We start from the raw sequence: 22,629 nt of genomic DNA on the forward strand, positions 1-22,629 counted from the left end.
TGCGAGATCTTTGACATATGGGGGATGGACTTCATGGGACCGTTCCCATCTTCTTATGGGAACACTTACATCTTGGTTGCAGTGGACTATGTGTCCAAATGGATAGAAGCAAAGGCTACACTCACCTGTGAATCGAAGGAAGTAGCTAAATTTCTGAAGGCGAACATCTTCAACCGGTATGGGGTACCTAGGGCTATTATTTCAGACCAGGGAACACATTTCTGCAACCGCACCATAGAGGCGTTGATGAGGAAATACTGTGTGCATCATAAGTTGTCTACACCATATCACCCCCAGTCGAATGGTCAAGCTGAAGTCTCGAATAGGGAAATCAAAAGCATTCTGGAAAAAACGGTGAATACTACGAGGAAAGATTGGAGTAAGCGCCTGGACGACGCTCTGTGGGCATACAGGACCGCTTACAAAACACCAATCGGGATGTCACCCTATAGGTTGGTGTTCGGGAAAATGTGCCATCTGTTAGTGGAAGTGGAGCATAAGGCATACTGGGCCATAAAGGAGATGAATATGAAGGCGCCGACCTATGAAGAAGAAAGAAAGCTGCAACTACAAGAACTGGAGGAGCTAAGGCTAGAGGCATTTGACTCAGCAATGTGGTATAAGGAAAGAACGAAGCTTTGGCATGATAAGAACCTCTGGGTCAAGGAACTCCGAGTAGGGCAGAAAGTACTTCTTTTTCAATCTCGGCTCAAGCTGATGCCTGGGAAGTTGAAATCCAAGTGGATAGGACCATACACAATCGTTGGCCTTCGAGCAAATGGAGTAGTGGAGATCTAAGGAAGCGCCCCAAATTCTGTTTCTTTCCTAGTCAATGGACACATGGTGAAGGTATATAGGGATAATGCGGATCTGCATGTGGTGGAAGAAACGCCACTGCATGCATCTGCTATTATTTCCTAATTGGTCAGGCAAATGGCTATTCTCAATGAACTCCTAGGTCAGGTAAAATGGGGAATAAAAGTTTATCTGTACACTGACCTAGGGAATCTTGAGAATACTCGTTTGCAAGTGTAAATAGTTTAAGTGCTTTCTAATATAAGAAAAATCCAAACACAGAAAAAATTTAATATTCCAAAAATATTTTCGAAACACCAAACTCTTCGGGGAAATTGTTGTCACTCATACTCCTAGACCCGAGAATTTGGTGTTTCACCTTTGTTTTTATGGAATTGTGAGTTGCTAGGGGGAGGAACAATTTTCACAGTGAGAATTTGGAGGGAAGACGGTTACTATTCAAAATTCAAAATCCGCTTTTCTCAGAGGCGTACGGTTGCTTACATCACCATGCAACTGTTCACCTACCCACCCTGAAAAGCCCATCGCCTTTACTCTTTCCTTTCACATTAAATATTCAACCGACTCTTCTCTCTCTACTCTCACAATTCTCTCTCTAATTTCTCCCAATTTCTCTCAACCCCTAACCCAAAATTTACCCTAGCTGTTGTGAGTTTTTGCAGAAAAATCATGAAGAAGGCACAAGATACTACTGCAAAGAAGGGAAACCCCGCCACCAAGCCACCATCCGGCGATTCTTCCAGACAACCGCCGGTTCAGGCGACTTTTCCAGTTCTGGATATACGCTCCGAGTGGCGTGCTTCCGCAGTTCCAGAGCCCACCGCCACTGAAAACCCTGAAGAGGCTGCAGTCTTGAAAGAATTGGAAGAAAAGTTCGGTAGCCGGGAAGAAGCCCTGTTTTCGGCATTGCATCGGGGGAGATCTGCCGGGACCAAAGCCCTAGCGTCGCAACCGTCACAAATTCCCAACGAATCAACAGCGCAGCCGCCTATGTCACACTCAGAGGGATCCCAAACCCTAGATCGAGCCCAGACATCGGAGAACAAGGAAAGGGTGGTGGACCTGAGGAGGAACAGGAGGGCGTTAGCGGTTTCGCGGACGAGATTGATAGGATGGCGGTGGACGATCTAGTGAATGAAGCCGCGAGGGAAGGTAACACATCTGTATTACAATCTGTGGAGGGGGAAACCTCTATTGTGAAGTTTGTGGAGGGGGAAACCCCAAGTCTGTATGTTGAGGGGGGAACCCCGTTTGAATCTGAGGGGGCAACCCGGACCATGTTTACTGAGGGAGAAATCCCTGGGAATTCTGAGGAGGAGACTCCGAAACCATCTAAGGGGGAAACCCCAATCATGTCTGAGGAAGAAATCCCTGAAAAATTTGAGGGGAAAGGGATCCCCATTACTGTTGAAGAACAAAGGTCCAAGGACGACGGGCCGTTAGAAATTGTGGATCTGGACGATGTGCCAGATGGCTCACCAGTAAAATGCACGAAGTTCAGGAGGAAGACGAGAAGGAGTATGCTGGATGAGGTGGATGAAGGAGACCAGTCCAGGGGATCAGGGTTCCTTGCCCCAAGGGGAGGGAGCGTATAGGAAGGAGAGACTCCTGGGTCTGAAGGAGAGGTAAATACTGCTGAGGAGCGCTGGAAAGCCACGGAGCGCAAAAGAAAGGATAAGAAGGTGGCTGCTCCTAAGTCCAGGAAATCGCAGCGAATCTCCTCGATCAGGGAGGAAGCACTGACGCCGCCCCGTGCACCATCTAAATTTCCTGGACCTGGCAATCCAGCAGTGGAACACGAGTCAAAGGAAGAGTCTGAAGAAGAAGATGTGCCAAATTTCGAGCGGACAGAGATCTGGTTAACGAGAAAACTACTGACGTCCATGGCGAAATTTGATGACCCCAAGCGAGCCCAAACATACAAAGACAGGAGTGCAGTGGGCAAGTTGGCCAAGTCAGGGAAGCGCTTTGATCTGAAGGCTCTGGAGTACATTGAGTCAGAAGAGGAATTCCAGTCCTACATTAAGGACATTGGCTTCGAATGGTTGCTAAACCATAGTGATCAGGAGATACCGCTCATAGCAGCAAGGGAATTCTTCTCGACTATCAAGCTTAAGGCAACCACTGATCAGGATGCAGATGCGATCTCCTTCCGCCTTTTCAACATAGAGCACGAGATGAGCATTAGGGAATGGTCTCTGCGGATGGGGCTGTTCACAACTGCTGAAGATGATGAAGGAATCTGGAATGAGCGGATGTTTGGACCGCCAAAGCATACCCCAGGATTCACGCCTCAGACCGCATGGGAGTCCATCACGCAGGGAAGGAGTGGAAAATTCAAGACGAGTGTTTCGAGGAGCCTACACATCACAAACCATCTCTTAAGATTTGCGCAGGAGTTTATTGGCTACAATTTGATGGGAACCGCGAGCTCTGCCCTCACCACTACCGAGTTATACTTCACATGGTGCATGGCAAAACGTATTAAAGTCCACCTGGGTTACTGGTTAGCACAAGCCTGCCATCAGATGGCCGCGAACCCCTCTCGCCACATGTTTACTTGTCATTTGCTGGGTGCCGACATCCAACGCAACTATATCCTAAAGATCGGAAAGGCGGAACCAGATGATGTGTGAGCCACCAGAGGTGTTTAGTCTGGATTATTTCTTTAACAAGGGGTTGTTGTACATGGAGGGAGAAGAGGGGCTGCCACCTGATGCTTAGGGATAAGAATTTAGAAAGGAGAAAAATTGGGGAAAGAAAAAAAAAATTATTATCAAATATCTAGAGTTATAAGCTGGACGAAGTCCAGAGGAGGGAAATATAGAAAAATATTTTGGAGGTATAAGCTGGACGAAGTCCAGGAAAACAAGGAGGTATAAGCTGGACGAAGTCCAGAGAAAAAAAAGAACATAGGAAAGGAGGATAGAAGGATAGAAGGAGAAATTCTCATAACCTGAGGCATCAGTGGCAGGGAATAACTAAGAGTGATCGATCCTAACATCCCTGGTGAGGAATGAGTGATCGAGCGAATCCAACAGTCAGTAAGTTGTAGGCTATCTGGACGAGCTAACAAACCGACTAGGTAGATGAAGGGAAGGGGAGGATTTGGAGTGGGTAGACTATTTGATTGACCTTAAGCTTGTGGGGGCGACTGCTTAAAAGTTTGAACTAGTTTATGCCGATGTGTTTTATTTTCTTAAGTGTTTGTTTTTCTTTCTTTTTCTTTTGTATGTCAGTAGGGTGTCTAGGTCTAGGAGTTTTTTCTAGAAGTCGGTTGATAAGGCTAATTTCATGCATCGGTAATGTGCGAAAAATGTTATAATTTGCTGGGTCTAACACGTTTCCTAAGCCAGGTGTGTGAAGAAAATCGCTAGATCAAGGAAGTAATGAAGGAGATGGTCTAGCGAGAGAAAGGAATGAAATGAGCAGAATTTACAAGGAAAAGTGGCGTGACAGAGGAGTTTACAGCTGAGGGCAACAAAGTCATTATCTATACCTCGCTGGGCCCACTAAAACGCCTATAAATAGAGAAGAGCATGCAACGCAAGACATACAGTTTTTCACTCTTCTTAGCTCATACATTTTCACACACTTGGGGATGGTTCTGGGGTAATTGTGATCGGGAGGGTACTTTCTAAAGATTTCGTGCTTGGCAACACCGTCCTAGTGAGGGCGAAGATACAATTACTTTTAATTTCAGTTGTTTTTGCTAATTTCCGCCGTCGAACTTCACTTTTGGGAGTCGACCTTGATGTTGATGATGTTTAACTGTTTTACCGTTCATGGATCTGCGTTTAGTTGTTTAATTTCAAGTCATTTTGCATAGATCTCTCTGCTTTTAGCTTAATTCTTCAATTGCTATGTCGATCTCTGTTTATTTCGTTGTTAAGGTGTTTGATGTGGAATTTGGTGACAGATCTGTGGTTGTTTGAGTATTCGGAGTTCTTATTTGTAAAATCTGACGTGATGGAGAGTTTCTTCTGTTTGGAGTTCATGTCGGACGCTTGGATCCGGAGTGGATTTAGCGTCTGAGGTTGGATTTGGCGTGTGGAAAGACAGTAGTTCGATAGATTTGTTTTATTTCTTCTTGGTTTCTATTTCACTTCGTCTAGGGTATGCAGATCTGTTAAGTTCTTCGTTTATTATGCATAAATTTGATTTCAAGTCAGTAGCTCTGTTTTTGTTTTGCTCATGCTGTTTTTCTTAAGAAGTTTTACGCAAATTTGGTTGTAGAAGACGATGTCACTGTCAGTTAGTACGAGAGTTAGTTATTCTGCCAACTTTTCAGTCGTACCTTGCTTTTTTTAGACATGGTCCCCACCGTAGATTTATTTCCTAGGTCTAGCTGTTAGGTTAAGTTTTTTTTTAGGTTCCCAAGTCAAGTTAATTTTAATTTTCCTCAACCCAAGAAAATGCGTGGCAGCAGCCAACACCAAAAACACTCCCAAATCCTTGATTATGAGTCTTACGCATCCTTCTCTGTGGGATCGATCCCTACTTCCCTATACTAGGTTTAGTAAAGTGGTTGAGGGTTTTTGAAAGGAAAAGTGCTTTGTGTGTCCGACGACCGGGATTCCTCGCGACCCACGAGTTCCTAGACCGAGTGATCTAGTGGACTTGCTGGATCTAGGGAACCTGCTATTTTCTTATTTGAACAGCCATAGCACAAAATAACCCTTTCAAGTGGCGCCGTTGCCGGGGATGGATGGCGTTTGTTGTTATTTCATTTAGGGATTTGGTGTAAATATTTTAATTTCTGTTATTTTCTTTCTCCCTGACAGTTTATGAAAGCGGGCTTCCAATCTGGAAGTTGGGCAAGCTCATCTGGATCAGGGAGTGGCCAGTACGAGTGGCGAATCAAGGAATCTACATCTACCATCACTACTAGATCAGGATTGAGAACGGAAGATCCATTCCCGTTCGAGTCAGAAAGTGAAAAGGAGTGGAATTCATCGACAGAGGAGAACCCAGGGACATCAACCGAACCAGAGCATTCCGAGACCGAGGAGGAGAAGGACCCAGATATGGCTCATCTACTAGACCCCGATCCGGAAATAGGGTCGCTCACCGCACATCTTGATGGTGAACCCGCTCATGCTATAGTCTCGAACCCACGACGGAGGTCGATCGACATCAAGACGAATGTACTTGGAGTTCTACCTACCTTCTCTGGGCGTAGGAACGAATGCCCTTATGAATTTCTGAACGAGTTCAGTAAACTATGCAGCATTCAGAAGCGACCCAACGAGGCAACAGAAGAGGACTACCGTCTTCGAGCAATTCCGTTTGCTCTCAAAGGGGAGGCGAACACTTGGCTGCTGAGGCTTCCACCGGACTCGATCAACACGTGGAAGGATTTTAAACTGGAATTTTTGGATTACTTTTTTCCATCTAACAAGACGAATGCCTTGAAGAAGGAGATTCAGGAGTGCAAACAAGAATACGATGAGTCTCTAAGTTCTTATTGGTCCCGCTTCAAGGGGCTGCTGGATGCTTGTCCAAACCACAGGATGATAGAAGCGGAGACTTACTATTTGTTCTATGAAGGTGCAAACCCTGAATCAAAGGACTTGATGAACTCCTCGAGCGGGGGAAATTTTACTAAGAACAAAGCAAGTGAAGCCAGGGAAACGCTGGGGAGATTGATTGAGGCAAAGAAGGCCTATGATAACCCGCGAAGCATATTGAGGAGAGGATCAGCTAATGCAGTGATGGATCAAGAAGACAAGAAGGTGGAAGATAGGATCGATAAACTGGAAAAGGCCTTGCTAAATGCGATCGAGAAATGCAATCCGCATGCTCCAGTGGAAAATGAGAAATCCCCTGGTCAAGAGGAAAGGCAACTGCAACCATACTACAGTCAGCCCTGCGAAGGGGAGTGCCAAGCTCAAGCAAATTCGATGGGAAGTTGGAATCCCGATGGAAGTTGGAATCAAGGAAGACAGAGGGACGCTCCATGGAGGACTCACCCAAACTTCAGATGGACTGACCATGATCAAAGCCAGCCACCTCCCTTGCAGCTCACGAATTTTGCACACCCTCCGGAGAGGCAGTCCAATTGGTCAGGGAAGGGCCAAGAAGGACAATTGCAGCTGGGATACAGGAATCAGGACCAAGCTAATTGGGGGAACAAAAATCAAAACAACCCAGGAAACTCCTATGTGCCACCTCACCAAAGGAATAACCAAGGCAATTTTCAGAATTCCCAACAGAACCACCAAGGGAATCAAGGGTCTGGTGGCCAGTACAACAATCAAGGGTCGAATAACCAATACAATAATCATCAAGGAAATTTTCGACAGAACCAAGGTCAAGGACAAAATTTTGGTCAATTCAACTTCAGACCACAACGGAGTTTGGATGACATGGTCCATGATTTGGTAAATTCACAGCAGTTCATGCAAGGTAACCTACATTCCAACAATGACATGGTGCACAAGTTACAAGATGCTCAGTCAGAGCAAAAAGCCGCCATGGACATGATGGCAAAACAACTTTCCCAGATCGCAGTTTCCTTGAACGAGATGCGAGGGAATGAAGGCAAACTTCCTGCTACCGTCAAACCGCCAGACCGAGCAAACATTAGTCAAATCACTTTGAGATCTGGGCGGGGTTACGAAGGGCCGACGTTGGGAACTGATGAGGAAGCGCCTATGCAAGCTAAAGAAGGGAAACAGAGTCAGAAACAGCAAGAGGGAGGCGCTGAACCGAGGGAGATCATTGTTCAGAGAGACCTCCAGAAGGAAGATTTAGGGGGATCTCTACCTCGACCAAGGGACCCGTTCTTCCTAGACCCCGAACCTGAGGAAGTAAGTAGGGAAGGAAACAAAGCAGTTGATGAAACCCAGGCTGGTACTTCCACAAATGCAGTAAAGCGAGCAAAACCATTTCCATATCGAGGGGAGGCGAAGAAGAAAAAGGATGACACAGAGGATCTCATGGAGATTTTCAGCAAGTTGGAAATCAACTTGCCATTCTTGCAAGCCTTGAAAATGCCCACCTTCAGTAAGTTCATCAAGGAGTTTATTGCAGGGAAAACCAAGCTAGATGGGAAGATTGTGATTGGAGAAACTGTGTCTGCTGTGATACAGAAAAGAAGGATGCCCTCAAAATGCACCGACCCAGGTATGTTTACATTACCCATTTCTTTAGGGGATATCAAGGTTGAGCATGCCATGTGTGATCTAGGGGCGTCAATAAATGTTTTACCACTTTCAATCTATAAGAAGTTAACTGGGGTAAGAATGGTTGCTACCAAGGTAGTGATCCAGCTAGCAGATAGAACTTGCATTTGCCCTGAAGGAGTGTTGGAAAATATTATAGTCAAAGTGCATGAATTTCTATATCCTGCTGATTTTTACGTGATCAAGATGAATGATAATGAGTCTGCTGAGTCTAGTGGGGTACTTTTGGGGAGGCCATTTTTGCGTACGGCTAAGACCATTATCGATGTGTTTGATGGAACAATTTGCTTGGACTATAATGGGGAAAAATATACCTTTAGCATAGATGAGGGGATGAAAAGACCTTTAGATGTTGAGAATCTCTACGCTATTGATGTTATTAACCCTTTAGTCCAAGAATATCTTGAGACAGAATTGATACAGGAACAAATCGACAACTCGGAGTTGAGCCATTCGATTGACAAAGAGGTTGTGGGATGGTGTGCAGCAGTGAACACAGAGGAATTGACAGATGAAGAGCTCACAGAGGCCATTATGGAATTCTGCAGAAGCCCGGAATCAGCTAGGTCCAAGGGATCAGCTTATGTGGCCAGCTTGGAAAAATCTCCTGGGTCGGGGAAAGAGACTTCACCGGAAATTTCAGAAAAAAATCCCTTGCCCCAGGAGACGAATGGAACGAAAAAAGAGCTGAAAACACTTCCACCAGGCCTTAAGTACGCTTACTTGGAGGAGGACGAGACATTTCCAGTAATAGTCAACAGCAACTTGACCAAGGGACAAGAGAAGGAGTTGTTGGAGGTCATCAAAAGGAACAAGAAGGCAATAGGATGGACTCTCTCAGATTTGGTGGGAATAAGTCCGGATCTTTGCATGCACCACATCCGTTTAGAAGAAAGTGCAAAGGCTCATCGAGATGCACAACGGAAGCTGAACCCAAACATGCGAGAGGAAGTCTTGAAGGAGGTATTGAAGTTGCTTGCTCTAGGAATCATTTACTCCATTCCTGACAGTGAGTGGGTCAGTCCTGTCCATATGGTGCCAAAGAAGTCTGGGATACAAGTTGTCAAAAATGAGAAGAATGAATTGGTACCCACCAGATTAGTGACAGGATGGAGGATGTGCATCGACTACAGGAAGTTGAACGAAGCCACAAAGAAGGATCATTTTCCTTTACCTTTCATCGATCAGATGCTGGAGAGATTGGCAGGCAAACAGTATTTTTGTTTCCTTGACGGATACAGCGGCTATTTCCAAATCTACGTTAATCCAGAGGATCAAGAGAAGACCACATTCACGTGCCCTTTTGGTACATATGCATACCGAAGAATGCCATTTGGATTGTGTAATGCACCGGGGACTTTTCAACGATGTATGATGAGCATTTTTTCGGATCTGTTGGAAGTGTGCATTGAGATATTCATGGACGATTTCACCGTCTATGGGAACTCATTTGATGCTTGTTTAGCCAGCCTTGATCTAGTGTTGCAGAGATGTCAGGAAAAGCATTTAGTGTTGAACTTCGAGAAGTGCCACTTCATGGTGACTGAAGGCATTGTCCTAGGTCACGTGGTTTCTGAGAGGGGTATCCAGGTAGACAAGGCAAAGGTGGATGTGATATCAAAATTACCATACCCTACGAATCAAAAAGAGGTGAGAGGTTTCCTAGGCCATGCAGGGTTCTATAGGAGGTTCATAAAGGATTTTGCAAAAATCGCTCAACCACTCACTCGGTTGCTACAAAATGATGTTGAATTCGTCTTTGACGAAGGATGCGAGAGGGCGTTCCAGCTGCTTAAGGACAGGTTAGTATCAGCACCAATAATCAGGGCACCAGACTGGAACCATCCTTTCGAGATAATGTGTGATGCAAGCGATTTCGCTGTGGGAGCCGTCTTAGGACAAAAAATTGATGGAAAAAGCTATGTGATCTTCTATGCTTCCAAAACACTAAATCAAGCTCAGAAGAATTATGACACCACGGAGAAGGAAATGTTAGCCATCGTGTATTCCTTTGAAAAATTCCGACCCTACCTTCTTGGGTCAAAGGTTATAGTCTTCACGGATCACGCAGCAATAAAGTACTTACTGGCTAAGAAGGAGTCGAAGCCAAGGTTAATCCGTTGGGTGTTACTTTTACAAGAGTTTGATTGGGAAGTACGAGATAAAAGAGGAACGGAGAATAGGGTAGCAGATCATTTGAGCAGAATCTTCCAAGGAGAAACAGAAGAGGCCATACTCGATGCCTTTCCCGAGGAACATTTGTACCTTTTGGAGAAATTTCCTAGACCACCTGACTGGGAAGCAGTTTTGGCCTTGACCGGTCTAGGGGAATCGGATAAAGGGAAGCGCACGCTGAATGCAGAACCGTGGTTTGCTGATCTAGCCAACTACTTGGTCACGGGAGAGATGCCGATTTCAGAAGAAGTTTCCCGGGCCCAGAGGATGAAGATTAGAAGCGAATCCAAATTTTATTTTTGGGATGATCCTTACCTGTGGAAAATGTGCTCAGATCAAGTGATTAGGCGCTGCATTCCCGAATGGGAACAAAGAGATGTGTTAAATCATTGCCACGCGTTAGCATGTGGAGGCCACTTTGGGCCAAGGAAAACAGCGAGGAAGGTTCTAGACAGCGGATTTTATTGGCCAACATTGAATAAGGATGCTTTCGAATTCTGCCAGTGTTGTGAGAGATGCCAACAGACAGGGGGAATTTCAAGGAGAGATGAGATGCCTCTGATCCCAGTGATTGTGTGCGAAATTTTTGATGTGTGGGGAATGGACTTTATGGGACCGTTTCCGTCATCATGTGGGAATACTTACATATTGGTGGCAGTGGATTATGTATCTAAGTGGATAGAAGCTAAGGCCACCACAACTTGCGAATCGAAGGAGGTGGCGAAATTTCTCAAGGATAATATTTTCAATAGATACGGAGTTCCTAGAGCCATCATCTCAGACCAAGGAACACATTTCTGTAATCGCACCATCGAGGCTTTGATGAAGAAATATGATGTACACCATCGAGTGTCAACTCCTTACCATCCTCAGTCTAATGGCCAGGCAGAGATTTCTAATCGCGAGATCAAGGCGATATTGGAGAAAACAGTTAATCCGTCAAGGAAAGACTGGAGCAAAAGACTCGGGGACGCATTGTGGGCCTACAGAACTGCTTTTAAAACACCTATTGGAATGTCACCTTACAGACTTGTGTTTGGTAAGATGTGTCACTTACCTGTAGGTATTGAACACAAGGCATACTGGGCAGTGAAAGAAATGAACATGAAGCCGATAGCTTGCGAAGAAGAGAGAAAGTTGCAATTGCAAGAGTTGGAGGAACTTCGGCTGGAGTCGTTTGAGTCTGCCATGTGGTACAAAGAAAGAACGAAGTTATGGCATGATAAAAACCTCCGGGTCAAGGAACTTCATGTGGGACAGAAGGTGCTCCTTTTTCAGTCTCGGCTTAAGCTCATGCCAGGGAAACTGAAGTCTAAATGGATTGGCCCATACACCATCGTTGGCATCCGAGCAAATGGAGCAGTGGAGATCCAGGGAAGTGCTCCAAACTCTGTTCCTTTCCTTGTAAACGGTCATAGAGTGAAAGTTTTTAGGGATAATTCCGAGTTGTGTGTAGTGGACGAGATTCCACTACACACACTCCCTATTATTGCCTAAAAGGACAGGGGTAATTTCCGATGAATTCCTGGGTCAAGGGGTAAGTTGATAATTTTGAAAATTCACAACTGAACCAGGGAATCTCGGAAATACAACATGTAAATAGTTTAATTGTTCTCTAAAAAAAAAAAAAATAAAATAATAAATACTTATGTATATATATTTTCGAAGCACCAGACTCCAAGGGGAACCCGTATTTTATGCCCTAACCTCGACCCAGGGGTCTGGAACCTTCAATTTTTATTTTGTAGGGCATGGTCGAGGGGATTATCCAGGAGGAGAGTCTGAAGGAAGGAGTCAAGGAGGGAAAAGATATTTTGAATTTCAAATTCTGGCCGATAATTATGGGAGACGTACGGTTGCTTACATCACGCCTGCAACCGCACCATCCTTTCACCAGAAAAAGCAACCGTCGTCCTTCTCTCTCCATCATTCCTAATTAGACAAAAATTTGTGTTTGCTCTTCCTTCTCTCTTCATTCACTCTCTCTCTAAAAGACGGACGAAACCCTAACCAAAAATCGCCCAGTTCTTTTCATTTTTTTTCAGATCTACACCGATGGATTCTACCAAGGGCACTGAGTATGACCCAACCTTGTTGGCCGAGTTGACGCAGAAGGTGGGAAGTATAGAGAAAGCAAAGGAGGTGTATGCCCTATTCGCCGCCAGTCTGATGCCGTCTGCGCCGACTGCACCGTCACTGAAAATTCCGGCGGATTCGGCTGCGAAACCGGCGAGTCTCTCTGAAGAAGGATCGCGAGTCGCTGAACCACCGCATGCAGAGGTCGTTTCGCAGGAGGCGGAGGAAGAGGAGGCATTACACAAACAGTCGGAGGATGGTGAACCGACACATGACGAGACCTTGGTGGAGACAGAAGGGAATGAAACGGAGAACCCTAATCTTGAGGGTAGGGAAATGTGTGAGGGGGAAACCCCTATTGCTGATGAAGTTCGTGAGGGGGAAACCCCTATTGCTGTTGAAATTCGTGAGGGGGAAACCCCTATTTGTTGAAGTTCGTGAGGGGGAAACCCCTGTTTCTGTTGAAATTGCTGAGGGGGAGACCCCTGTGTTTGAGAAGGTTGCTGAGGGGGAAACCCCTAATTTGGAAGAATCGCTGAGGGGGAAACCCCTATTCCAGGAGATGTCAGGGGGGAGAACCCCATTTATATCGAGGGGGCAACCCCAATGTTGGTTGAAGAGGGGGAAACCCCAGAAAAGCTTTTGGCGGAGTCAGATCTACATTCAACGGTAGTACCGGAGCCCGAGGAAGGGCTGAAACTGATCGTGGACCTGGTTGATGACCAGGAAGAAAGTGCGCCCAAGGTTGATGAGAGGGCAGAAAGGAGGCGCACTAGGAGAAGCCTCCTTGACGAAGTCGATGACTTTATACCTGACGCGACAGAGACAGAGGCGCGCTTGGCCAAGGAGAAGGCAAGAAAAGGAAAGGCGCCGGCGACTACATCTACCCGGTCAAGGAAAGCTCCCTCCGTCCAGGAGGTCGAGGAGACCCTTTCCCCTGTGACCGAGGAACCCTCTGTCGAGGAGCACGACGAGCCCATCCCTGAGCCCAGCTATAACTCTGAGGAGGTTGAAGAAGAGCCGATTCCCGGACGCCCGGTAATTTGGCTGACTAAAAGCTTGTTGGAGGAGATGAGACAGTTTGACGACCAGAAGAGGATCGCGGTATACAAGGAGAGATGTAGCGCAGGGAAGATGGCCAAGTCAGGGAAAACAGTATAGCAAGAGGGAGCTCAAGATGATTGCATGTGATAAAGAATTCCGCGCCTATATCCAAGCAATAGGGTTTGAGTGGCTGTTGCAGCACAGCCAAGAGAGGGTACCAGTGGATCTAGCAAGGGAGTTTTTCTCCACTTTTCGTTTGAAGAATACCACTGACCTGGACGCGGATTCTATCACATTCAGGCTTTTCAATCAGGAGCACGAGTTGAGCATTAGGGAGTGGTCCCTACGGATGGGGTTGTTCACCAAGGAAGAAGATGAAGAGGGGGCATGGAACGACAGGATGGTGGGGATGCCAAAGAACACGCCTGGTTTCAAAGTCCAGACAGCATGGGAACTGGTCACGCACTCTAAATCAGGGGCGTTTAAATCCAGCTACTCCAAAGCTTCCCACATCGAAGACCGGATCCTCCGTTTTGCTCAAACATTTATCAGCTACAATTTGATGGGCAGTGCGAATTCAGCTCTCACTACTACCGATCTCTACTTCACATGGTGCATGGCGGAGGGTGTTAAGGTGCACCTCGGATATTGGATGGCGCAGGCGTGCCACCAGATGACGAGCAACCCGGGGCGTCATATGTACACCTGCCACCTCATCGGCGCTTACCTCCAGAGGAATATAGAAATGAGAATTGCCAAGGCCGCTCCGCTAGTAGTCATGTGCGACCCCCCAGAGGTGTTTAGTGTTGATTATTTCTTCAACAAGGGGTTGCTGCAGACTCAAGGCACCAAAACTCTCTTCTATTCATTAGGAGACAAGGTGAAGGCAGAGCCGGAGGAAGCCGATGAAGCCATGCCGAGTGAAGAGGTTGAGGAGCTGCGCAAGGAAGTCCAGGACGTGAAAAAGGAGATGCAGATGATGAGGAAGGATATGATAAAGGAACTCGGTGGGATAAGGAAGGAATTGATGGGAAATCGGGAGGAAGTACAGACCCTGAGGGGAAATATTGCTGATTTGGCGGTGAAATGTGCCAAACAGAATGATAGGATGACGGAAGCGGTGGAGCTTTCATTGAAAATGTTGAAGTGGATGCAGCAGACGCTCCCCTTGACCCAGTCGAGGACAACTCCTGGGTCCAGCAGTGAAGTCAGGCAGCCCACTCAGAGCAGTCCCTCCGTCAAGCGACCACAGCAGTCGCTGCAGTTGATCTCCCCGACCATTCCCGTGCAAGTTCCAGCCCCACCAAAATCAAAGTCTATCGTGAGAAAGTCAGTACCTGAAATCCCAGAGCAGAAGGAGGAAGAGCTGGAGCAGCCAGCTAAGAAGAAGGTGAAAGTGACCCGACCCGGAATCCCACCCCAGTCTGGCTCTCGAGGGAGCCAGCCCCAGAAATGATCAATCATCTCTTGACCAAGTAACTTTTATTTGTCGTTCTTTTCGTTTTTTTTATTGTTTACCTGTTATATATGTGTTTAACATTTGTTATATCTTCTCCCACTTAGCCCACTGCGTGGTCTAAGTGTGAGAAGTTTGTGTTTTCTGTTGTTTTATTTGTTTTCCTATGTTTTCTGTGTCTTTCTCCCACTTAGCCCATTGCTTGGTCTAAGTGTGAGAAGTTTTATTATTTTGTTTTGCATTGATCTCTCTGTTCCCCCCTTCACGACGATGGCTTAGGGACAAGCTTGAGTGAAGTGGGAGGGGGAGAGGAGTCAATGCATTACCCGTGTTGCATATTAAGAGTCTGTTAGTCTTAAGTGTTGTCACATGAGCCAGTGGATATAATACGGCATGATTCCCTTAGTGAAAGTAATTGAAGATAGGAGGCATTTCAACTTAGAAGCTTTTTCCTTAAATAAGCCTAGTTAATTTGAGTGAAGCGAGAACGACAGAGAATGCCTCTACTTACTTAGTTGTGAAGCCCTACTATATAGTGAGTTATAAACCTCAGATAACTTTGAGCTAACACATGTTTAAGGGCCACCACTGAATGCTTAGGGAAGAAGAGCTATGAAGGAGAAAAAATTGGGAATTGGGTTATGAAGGTATAAGCTGGACGAAGTCCAGGGAAAGGCGTTATAAGCTGGACGAAGTCCAGAAGAAAGGAAAAAAATGGAGGAATAAGCTGGACAAAGTCCAGAGAAAAAAAAAAAAAAAAAAAAAAAAGAAAAAAAGAAGGAGGAATAAGCTGGACGAAGTCCAGAGGGGGAATGGTCTAAAAACAGGAATGATAATAGCCTGACCCAGGAAGGAGACACTCTCATAACCCAACGCTTCAGTGGTGTAGCATTAACTTAAGAGAGAATCGATCCTAACATCCCTGGTGAGGAATGAGTGATCGAGTGAATCTAACAATTGGGTAAGTAGAAAGCTATCTTGACAAGCTGACAGATTGGCTAGGTAAAGGAAGGGAAAGGGCCTATTTGGAGGAGTGCAAACTATTGGAATGACCTTAATCTTGTGGGGACAGATGCCTAAAATTGAAACTAGCTCATGTATGTGTGTTTTGCATGTTTGTGTGATTTCCTTATATTTTCTTAGTTTTTCTTGAGTCTAGGTCTAGGAGTCGGTCATCGGTCATGGAATAACCATGCATTGAAATTCGCCTTTATTTCTTTTTCTTGTCTTTATACTTGAGGACAAGTATGGTTTAAGTGTGAGCAGTTTGATAAGGCTAATTTCATGCATTGGCTATGGGATAAATTCTGTGATTTCCTGGGTCTAACGAAGTTTTATAAGCCAGGTGTGTAGAGAAAATGCCAGCCCCAGGAAGAAAGAGAGGATTACCTGGAGGAAGAAGTTGGCGGGAAAGTGAGCAGAAAAAAAGGGAAGAGTTTACTAGACGAAGGAGCATCCACGAGGAGGGCAAAATGGGAAATACTAGGAAGAGTCTAGAAGCTCCGCCCCTTATAAATAAGAGCACACATTCAACATGAAAGGAGTCCTCCTTTTGCATCATCAGCCCTTAGCTCAGTTTTTCTCATTCTTTACACACACTTTTGGGGAATCATCTTAGGGGTTCACGTTTTAGGATCAGTCGTTGTGTAACACCATCTCCAAGGGAGGCGAAGATACAATCCTTTTATTTGCTTTTGTTTATATTTTGGATTTCCCGTGTCTTCGATGTTCGAAGCTCGGTCGTGTTTTGTTACATTCTCGTTGGATATTGCGTTATTTTGCTATGGAATTTGCTACTTTGGTTTCGGTTATGTTATTGTTGCATTACCTGTTTGTTTTTGGTGGTTATTGTTGATCGATCTGAGGTGGAGTTTAAATTGCATGGAGATTTGTAGTTGATCGGTTGAATCTGGTTGAATCTGTGAAGATCGGAGATGGAAATTGTGTTGGTTTGTTGTGGATGGCTTGGATCCGGAGTGGATGAAGCATCCAGCGTTTAGATCTGTTCATGCTTGCATGGTTGCGATATTTAAATTCTGTTTACTTGTTTACCTCGTCTAGTAATCGTAGATCTGCTTTAGTTTCAGTAGTTGATTGTGTTAATCGGTTTAATTTCGTTTGCCCTGTTTCGATCCTTGCGTTGCTCTGTTTTCATCTGTTATTTTTTGATAAAAGTTAGAGAAGATGATGTCGCTGTTAGTTAGTCCTTTAGTTGGTTAATCTGCAGCTTTTCCGTCGTACTATGTCGTTTAGGGAAATGGTCCCCACATGTTGTTCGTTCCTGTGTCTAGGATAGTTTAGGAAGCCGTTTACCAGGTCTTGTAGTAATTTCAAGCGCATTCGGTCATCATTATGCATGTTCTGTTATCTCTGCCTAGATCTAGTTGTTAGGATAGAACATTTCATTTCCATAGTCTAGGAATTAAATCTCAACCCCGAGAAAATTGCGTGGCAGCAGCCAAAAATAGTTTCCAGGTCTTTTAGCATGATTACTTACGCATCTGTCTCTGTGGATTCGATCCATGCTTCCCTGTACTAATCTTTTTAGCATAGCGGGTTGAGGATTTTGAAAGGAGAAGGAAGTGATTATGTGCCCAACGACAGTTAACCCGAGGATTCTCTGAGTTCCTAGACCAAGTGTCTAGTGGATTCTCTGGATCGGGGAAGTTCCATTTTACTTAGCAATACACATAGCACCCCCAATCTCGCTCTTCAGTAAGCCAGTTTATGCACTCACCACAGGAAGATCATTAGGAAGCCGTACTGAGGATTGTTTGGTACTTAAAGGGGACTGCTGAGCATGGAGTATTATTCGAGAAACATGGGCACTTAGAGATTAGTGGTTTTACTGATGCAGATTGGGTGGGGATTCCGAATGACAAAAAGTCCACCGCCGGATATTTCACATTTGCGGGAGGAAATGTCGTTACTTGGAGGAGCAAGAAGCAGAAGGTGGTAGCACTCTCAAGTGCTGAAGCAGAATTTCGGGGAGTTAGGAGTGGTCTCACTGAGATACTGTGGTTAAAGAAGCTCATGACAGAGCTCGATCTGTACACATCAAAACCATGCAGGTTATTTTGTGATAATAAAGCTGCCATTAGCATTTCAGAGAATCCAGACCAACATGACAGAACTAAACATGTGGAGGTGAATAGACATTTCATTAAGGAGAAAATTGAAGCCAAGATTGTTGAATTGCCTTATGTTAAATCAGAAGACCAGCTGGCAGACTTCCTAACTAAAGCCGTGAATTCAAAATCTTTCAGAGTAGTATTTGACAAGTTAAGTATTGGTAATCACATACTTGACTTGAGGGGGAGTGTTGGAAAGAAATCATAAGAGTAAATGTGATTTATTCTCAATTGATCATCTACCATAAATGGAATAGGATCCCCGTGATTGTGTTTACCATATATAAATTATCTCCTGCCTATAAAAGACTCAAGCAATACAATACGATCCTCAATTGTTTCTTCAGTATTATTATTAAAAAAATAATAACACTAAATAAACTTTAATAATCTAATTAGTAAATTAATTTTGTGATTTGGATTTATATTACTAATTCAAAACTAATTATCAATTTGTTTATATAGTATAGTCTACGATGGACTCCAAAACAATAAAACCAATCTAACAATTGGCGGCCCAGCTATTTAAAATCTACTACTGTTATGGAGTGAGTTTTGGCTCACTGGATAGAATAACAGCCCCATGCATTTAAATTGATAATCGGCCCAATTTAACAAATCAAGGGCTTTCAGCCCAGTAAATAGCCGTCTGGTTTCACTGCAATCTCTTCTCCGTCATGGACTTACCATATGATTTTATTTTTTATATGTATTTGGGTACTTCTATATGCAACGCAGATTAATTAGATCCACTATCCTATAATTTTTTTTGTCACACGATGTCCATTGATAATTTCACTATCTTAATAACATTTGTTATAAATACAATTTATTATCACATAATACGTCATGATCAACCAAAATATAGTTGGATAAAAATTATATTTTTATAGTAATAAATATTGTTAAAATACATAAATTATCACATAAGGACGTGAAACCTAGAAAATTATGGATCCAACATTTATATGATCCCACTTTTGTGAATGCACGTTGAGGGTTGACTTAGACCCACCAAAATTGGTTTTTGATAGTCTTCCATAAAAAATCAAAGTCAAAGGTCATTTAATATAACCCTCATGCAATATATTTCGTCGACAATTGTATACATTTCTAATCTTACTTTGATAAATTGTGGAAAAACAAAGCGACGTCAATTTCCACAATGTCTCTGATCCGACCCCTTCCTATACTTTTCATTCTTTCCATTCAATAGATTCGGAACAAAAGTTCATACATCATTAATTATTTATATTGGGCATCCACAGATTTAATTCCGTCATTAATTTGTATTCCTGTTTAGATTTATTGATGGAATCAATTAAATGATTGATCGATTTGAAAGTTAGAATTAGGCATTTCCTTTTAAGATATAATGAAAAGTTAATTAAGGGGGTGGTTCGAAGAAAGTGACAATACAGAAAAGTCAGCATCATGGTTTGGAGCTTAACATAATTAATCGTATATGTTTCAACTAGTTGATAATGATATTTATGATTTTTGGTCCATGCACAGTGTGTAACGGCTGCAACTTAGGTGTTGACTGTGATATACTATCAAACAGTACATATGGTTGTACACATTTGTCATTTGGATTTTTTGTTTTGTTTAGTTACGGAACTCGAAGCTCGGTGGAAAGTGGAAACTGACCAACTATCATCTTTCTGTCTTTCTTTTTTGTGATGAGAGGATAATTTTATAGATGTCAAATTGAATTTTTTATAGACTTGAATAGGTCATACTACATTCTTTGTAGCCTAATTATGAAGGGATAAACAAAAATCTAAGCCTAATTATTGAAGGGATAAACAAAAATCTAATGACACTTTGTAATCTCGGAGAGGGTATTAATTTTATTTTACTTTTTTGGAGCTTAATCACAGAGCTCATATTTTAGGTTACGGAAATAGGCCGCTATCGCTAACTTTGGCCGAATTCTGGATTTTCTAATGAATTTATACAAATATTGAACTTTGATCAGATTTGAAATTTCTCATGATTGATACTTGATAGTTCTGATGAAATCGATTCCTACGTGGTATGTATTCTAATAACTGCTTACATGATATGCCACATATATAAATAAAAGAGAAATAAAATTTAAAAGCAAAATATAAAACAAAAATTACATCTATTTGTCTTCTCTTCATCTCACGTATCATGTCCCCTCTTCTATTTCTTCTTGGCATTACTGGAAGAGTCGTCCACCACAATACGAATGCTTAGTACTTAGCGAGGAAAGTCGGTGCTAGTTAAACGATGCTTGCTTAAAGCCAAATATTTTGTAGTACAACTACAAATAGATGCACGAACTATTAAATTATAAATAGACGAGAAAAGAGAAAATTGAGTGTTTATTTATTTATATATATATATAGAAATTATGAATTTCAAAATATATCCAAATATAATCCTCAGGAACGAATTATATTGTGTCAATTGTCAAAAGATTGAATCGTGAATCATGAATCATGGTGTGGGGCCTCTGTTTCTTCTTTTCTTCTGCTTAGATGACGAAAAAAATACAAATGAAAGAAGTGTCATGTGGTCAATTGATGAAGCTATTTTAATATCTTGAGATTGAAATGATGACTGTATTTGAATATGATACATCTACTATGTCTATGAAGTATGAACTACGAATGAACGCCCTAATTGGATTTGTGTTAGTTGGAAAATAATTGATACTACATAAACTATTAAAATACGACATGTATAAGTTGGTATGGAGTTGATGAAAATGACAAATACAATTTTGTCAGAAGGAATATGTACACACCAATGTCATATTTTAGTTCTTTGATTTCAGTTGTAAGATATCATTAAAATAGGGTGGCACTTCTCGAACTCTAAACAATAGATTGAGTGTATATCTTACCAGAATAATTTATTGAAAGTTCACTGCATTTTTCGTGACAACTAACTGGACTGCTTAATTTGTTATTTAATCACGTTCCGATGCTATCTACAGTCACAAATTTGGTCATTGTTTACAACTCGTTCCACTTGCACATTTTGGATAAATTATTAATCATTATTCTTAACAATAATGAGATGATGAAACTTCGAGTTTTTTATCCATAAAATTTTACTTGAGCAGTCAAAATCAACGAGACAAACAAAAGTGGGAGGTTAGAGACATTTTGCGTAATTGATTAGTCACCAAAGTCTAATTTGAATTCAAGAAAATGTAGACACCATTGTAGTTAAAAGTAAAAATAATAATAATAAAAATATAAGCCTGCCTAGCAATAATTGTTCCTTAGGAATACTAACATGATCAATAGTAATCTAAATGGAGGATTAATGAACGGCGTTTCATGATTAAATTCAAAGGGCAATTATTTTTTAATCCAAATTAACAATCATTATTAGTCATTTGTCATATTAACTAAGGATTAGAAAGTCTAGTGGATAGCATTTTTTATAGTCCACTTGGGTTCTTTTCGGAATTTACATGACCATTATCGATACGTCACTGGTGTCCAATTTATTTACAATATCTTTTACTCCATATATTCTCTCGAATTCATACTAAATTTTAAATTTCATCATTTATAACTAACTATTCGTACATCGTAATAACTAACTATTCCTACATCGTAACACATGGTCAATTATTGCATTTCACGTGGATTATAAATTAATTTGATAAACTAGGCATTCAACTGACGTCCTCAAATTAAGTTTTGGAGATAGAAAGGTCTATGTATTTACTTTATAAAAAGATATTATCCATAAAATTAAAAAATATTCGTATTAAATAACAAATCATAATTATTAATATTTTGAAATTGATATTTCAACAAACTAACACTCTCATACATATTACCCATATCTGGTGGCGAAGCAAGGATTTTTATGATGGAGAGCCCAAATCACTGTTAATAGTTATATGATTCTTTCAATAATTGTGGCATCGGAAGTTTGAAATAATTAATATTTTAATTTTTATAAGTATAATATATGAAAACGATTTTTTTATGATATTTAAATGTTCACTATAGAAAAAGTATAAATAAAAATATACTGTAATTTATAACAAAAATATAATAGAATAATTAAAATTTTTATCATAAGTATAATAATGGAAGATAACAATTATAAAGATGATAAAGATTTCAAATTAATATAATTAGTGGTGTAAAAGAGGATAAATAGAAATTATGTTCCAAAAAATCAAAAAGCAAATAGAAACATAATGTACATATTCATATGCATAAATATAAAAAAAAGAGAAAAAAAGTCGCCAAAGGGATTCAGACTCAGAACATCTAGGTCACGAAACGACGTTTCCAATCAACTGACACTAAATCTCTGCTTGGGGGACCAAGAGCCCCCTTCCCCTAACGTAGCTTCTCCATTGCCCTTACCCATATGTAACTAAAACTTATAATATATAGGATTATTTAACTAAGTTTATTTAAATTTTGGGTTTTTTTTTAATTTTTATTTTTTCATATGACTTTTCAATCTTATTGAAACAATTTTTAATGCATGGTCAGTCCGGTCCTTAAATACAAAAAATTCAATTAATGGATGTGTTTAGCCATGTGACAGTGTTAAATTGTGGGAAATGTTGATTGTCGACAGAAAATGAAAAGTTGGGACATCATCTTTTGATACACATGTCAAGTCGCAAAAAGAGTGGTTCTTCTTGAACTCCCTTTCGGTGTAATGGTTCTCCACTAGTTACAACAATAAGCCCACAGACTACTAATGAACCTATAATAAAAGGTAATGC

Source organism: Salvia hispanica, chromosome 5 (assembly GCF_023119035.1).
Source record: "Salvia hispanica cultivar TCC Black 2014 chromosome 5, UniMelb_Shisp_WGS_1.0, whole genome shotgun sequence".
Lineage (NCBI taxonomy): Eukaryota > Viridiplantae > Streptophyta > Magnoliopsida > Lamiales > Lamiaceae > Salvia > Salvia hispanica.